The sequence below is a fragment of the Rhea americana genome, unplaced genomic scaffold, assembly GCF_003343005.1.
Source record: "Rhea americana isolate MKP2758 unplaced genomic scaffold, rheAme1 scaffold_76, whole genome shotgun sequence".
NCBI lineage: Eukaryota > Metazoa > Chordata > Aves > Rheiformes > Rheidae > Rhea > Rhea americana.
Window position 1 is genome coordinate 1,670,449 of NW_028186934.1, and position 5,143 is coordinate 1,675,591.

A 5,143-nucleotide genomic window follows, 5' to 3' on the forward strand; every position below is an offset into this window, starting at 1 on the left:
GGGGGCGCAGGCGGCGGGGAAAACCCGCGAACGCGTAAAACGCCGCGGGGGCGGGAGGGCGGCGCGGCGCGGCGCCCGCGGCGGCTGTTGCACGCTCTGCGCGGAGGCGGCGCCGCAGCGGAGGGGCCGAGCCGCTCCCGCTGGGGGCAAGGCGAGCGCAGAGCGCGTTGAAGCGGAGCGGCGCAGGGGCCGGAGCCGCGCGGCCGGCGGCAGAAGCAATAAACTGCTGACAGTTCGCTCAGGGTTTAGGGYGACTGAGCAGCTGTGTCTGGGCTTTTAACAATGACTGTGATCACAATGATGATAGTGATTATATTTACTTTTAAAAGCCTGGAGAAAAACACTTTTCTCTTACTAAAGAATTCAGGTAAAGGTGGGAGAATCATAAATCTGAAATACGAGTATGACCTCMGTTTTTACATTCAGCAGGAGGTGTCATCACAAGGACCATTGCTTTACTATTGCCATATTGCAGCATCCTCAGGCAGAGATAAGTCTTTCCTGCACATTTTTTACACGTTTTTGGGGGTACCAAGAGGAAGCCTTAATTTTCTCGAAGCATGCAAACTTCCAAGTTGTTTGAAATTAAGAGCACTCGCTCTCAGCTGTTTGAAATAGGCATCCAAATGTCTGTGAAACGTGTCTGTTGAAAAACCCAACTTGGCTTCTCCTAGACTACAGAGAAAGCACTTCTGTGGAAAGGAAGGCAGAAAGTCCTGCCATTCCACATAGGCCAAAGWMAAGAYAGAGCAYGGTGCTGCTAATGCCAAGGTCATGGTGCAGTCCCCGTATGGGGCTCTGCTGAGGGTTGGACTAGATGATCTCCAGAGGTCCCTTCCAACCTTACCAYTCTATGATTCTATGAAAGCTGTCAAAAAAATGGAACCAAGATTTAAACTTTGCGAAGAATGCAACTASTGGATGAACTAGCTTTTGGTCCCTTTTATACTCTACTCTTTGCCCTTTCCATCCTCYTTTCGTTTCTGTACTTTTATTTTAAGACAGTAAAGATTGACTTRGCTGTTCTTCAGGTAGGACTTACCATATTATCTACTGCCGTTATGGGGAGTACATTTTTCCGTACTTACATTTACCCTACTACTTTCCAGCTCTTCTTGCCAGACTTCATCTCTCTGCACTCCTCTAGCAGCAGAATCAAAGCTGAAATCTATAGATCTAAAAGCATGAGCAGAGGCACATGCATGATTGAGTTTTATGAGCTGAAAGATGACCAAGATTCATACCTCTGTACTGTCCAGCCACTTGAGATCCACTGCAAATAGAATTTGTTATTTAAGTTTCATGAATGCAGAACCATAAACCCGCTCTCAGTTCATCCTTGCATCCGAGTGAGTTTGATCTAATTAGCAACACCCTGTAGTAAATAAACACAGGTCATGCCACCTCAATATGCGTTTTCATACCTAGCCATTTTACTTTTCAAAATAGAAAAGGGTTCTAACCATTTTTAAATGAATTCTAATATTTTGCAGTAATGTGCAGTACCCTAATACTTCTCATAAACGCTATTCTCTAGCCTGCAGGTAAACAGACTTACATAGGACTATGGAAGCATTATCTCACCTTTTGGGTGCTATATCAAATACAAGCTTCTGCAGCCTTAGAAAGGAAAGAAAAGAGGAGGCTTTTTCATGTAATGATTTTGTGGAAAGATTTTATAAAGACTGGTATTTTTCTCCATTTACAGTTAAACAAACAGTGGAAGATGCAAAGCAGCTGCAGGAGTACAATTGCTACCCTTACATGAAAACACAAACTGCTTTTGTACAGGGCAAGAAGGGTGTGTACTATTGGGACTGAGGGAAAGTGATGGAGAAAATGCAAGAGTGCGTTTTTGTTTGATCTCAATTGCCTTTGTTTAAATTATGTTTAATTCTTTATTCTTCCACAATAAAATATCTGAGGCTAGGACAGCAAATAATTTTATGGAAAAGTACACCCATTCAGCAAGAATACTAATGCTCTGTACATAGTAAGTAAGTAGTTAAGGGACTTAATAGCCACAGCATTATAGTGGAATAAAAAGATTTCTGAATCTACCAGTTCTGGGGCTGATCTTGAAAAGCACTGACCAATGATTCTATTATTTAAACATTCTGGACATTCCTGTCTCTTTTCTACTCTATTACAGAGTTTAGGATTTGATCAAAAATTTCTGTCCAAATAGCCAACCATTAAAATGCACTAATTGTAAATAACTCAAGAACATGCAAGGTTTATAACACTGTAGCTGCAGTGATCTAAGAACATAACCAAGACAACATTTGTAGGTGGATATTACATCTGTTATTAAATCTGCTTATGGCACATAAGCTTAGGAATTAGATGTCACCGTTTAATTTTGGTTTAAAAAAATTGCACATTTTCATTTCAAGATGCAAATTTTGGTAACTGCTGTGGTGTAACAGAAGTGAATCAGGCAGCGTAAGACAAGGTTTGTAGGTAGAGGATTGTCTAATAAAACACGTAAGCTCAACCTAGAACCATGACTGTTGACTGTGAAAAGCACTTCGGTACCAGAGGTACTATGTAACTAAAATAAAACTTAGCTATAGATCTTTTTAGTACTTAATAAATTGCACTAACAGAACCTAGGAGGGATTTTATTACAAACCTTTCTGGATTTTCAAGAAGTGCTCAAGTTTTTTGGAATATTATTAAATTAATATTTAAGGTTGTCTTAAAACTCACATTTAGCATGTTCACCAAACACCTTAGCTTTAAAACCAAGGCATCCCATACAGAATTTTTGACTTTACTCTTCCAGGTCAGCTCCCAAGGAAGAGAAAATTACTATTTTAAATAGATAAAAACATTGTATTTTTACTTGACAATTAAGAAGTGACTACTAAACTTTCATTTCCAGTTCAAATCAAAGAGCTATAATAATAATGAGATACAATAAACAAAGAGGTTTCCCATAAAACGTACATTTCATATATTTCTAAAATAATAGTAAGCAAAACATGTTGAAAAACACATGCTTCCAAAATATCATAAAGCAAAGGTGTTTAAACAAGTCCTGCTCTTCCCTGATGCAAACCCCTTTTAATTCTTTGCAGGCCACTTTTGACAGTCTCTGGTGGTGATACCCCTGCAACTCGCACACTCAGAAGAGATGCAAGTGAGACGAACTAATCTGCATTTCTAAGTGCAAACTAAAAAAAAAAAAAATCCTTTAAACTACTGCTATAAAATGAAGTGCCAAATAACATATTATGACTTAAAATAAAATGATCTTCGAGTTGAGCTGGTTAACACAGATACTAGTTGTCAAAATGCTAAATGTGTAATGAATTCTGTCACACTTTTATGTCATCAAAATTCAAGTTGCACATTTATGAACAAATGGGGTTTTCTGTAGAAAGGGAAAGTAAAGTGTTTGTTTTAATGTTCCTTTCCATACATGCCATCTCTAAAATTAGTAAAGAGCACAATTTAACACTGTCCAAAGGACAAAAAATTATGTTTTATTCTCAGAAGATACTAAGATGTACATTTTACACAAAGATAAAAGATATTTTAGTGGCAATTCTTAATGGTAGGTTRTAATACTGAAGATCGGTCTTAATATATTTGTGAAATATACTATGACAGATTAAATAATGCAGATATGTTTTAGATATCCTACTGCAGATCTTACTGTAAAAAAAATAGGTTTGAGCATGCTTAGCATTTTACAGGACAAGTTATGGAATAATTATGTACAAAAAAACTACATCTAATGAAGAACTGAAAATATGACTTAGTTTCTACATGTAAAATTGTAGTCGGAATTCAGCTGTTTAGTTCGATGTTTGGAGATCTGATTTAAAAGGGGATAAAAGCTCAGACACTTTTTTCAAGCTTTAAAGTCAAATACAGATACAACAGATTCCTGGTTCTATTTACATCAAAAAAAGCCCACTTCCCAGAAGAGCCACACAGATCTAAAAGGGAAATGCCTTCTCTGCCTTTAATTTTTGGTGATTAAATGCATACTGACAAGACCACACATCTCAGATGTACAGTTCAGATTTTTTTTAAGAAAATTTTTCTGCTTATTATTTAAAATAAATAATGTTTGAGCTCTTGTCAAGAAAATGCAAGATACAGTAAAATTCCCCTTTTCTGAAAGGGGCTCCAATCCCCTGTTCTCTCTTAGGAAAATACCATTAATCTATAGGCAATTTCAGACACCTGTCTTRCCTAAACTGCCTGATTATGAAGTGAGAATGCAAGATTAGTAATTAAGTTACCATGTATATAAAGATTAAACAAGCTATTCATTTTTTTTAGGAGCATCTTAATATAACTGCTCAGACTGAACAGAGAGCAGTTGGCCACAAAACCAAACAGGAACATGAAGTGTGTGTGTGTTGGGAGGTTAAGTATTTAAGACCTGCAACCATCTGTAGCATTTGTCTAGGAATGCTGATACATACTTCTAATAACAAGCCAGCTTGCAAAAGGAAATCTCTTTTAAAATACAGATGTACAAATACTAAAATACCATATGTGTAACAGTATTGGCCAAGCACCCTTGCCCTATATGTTATAAATCTGAGAGAATATGGGGGAGGAATTAGAGAAAAACAGAGAAATCATTCAGAAATAAGCATAGCAGATGCAATGTTGCTGTAAACTCAAAAGCCTTAGCTCTTGCAGCTGAGATGACATCTTAGAAGCTCCAGCTAAAGGAGGTCTTTGGTCAAACAAGCTAGAATTGCATTTTAGATTTTACTTGAAGCCTTTTGCATCTGCACAGCTTACTGAAAGCCTCACTAAGCTAACTTTGTTTCATCACTGCTGTTGGAAGGAAAGATAAATCAATACAAAACCTGCAATGATGATTTTTTTTTCCACAGAGAAAGATGAAATGAGGCTGTCCAAGTGTATTAGAGAGGGACTTGCACGCTAAGACATATCTGGAAACCCCGGACTGGGGGCTGCATTACTTAGGTTGCAGTGGTCAAGCTGGGTTCTCTCTTCTAGGGGGAAAAAAACAAACAAACAAACAAAAAGAAACAAACAAAACCACTGGTAAGATTAGAACAACACTCCTGTGGGAGCTGGTAGTTAAGGGTCATCCAGTTATCCCAAGAAAATTCCAGCGTGTTTTGCTGAGGTTAATACACAGAGG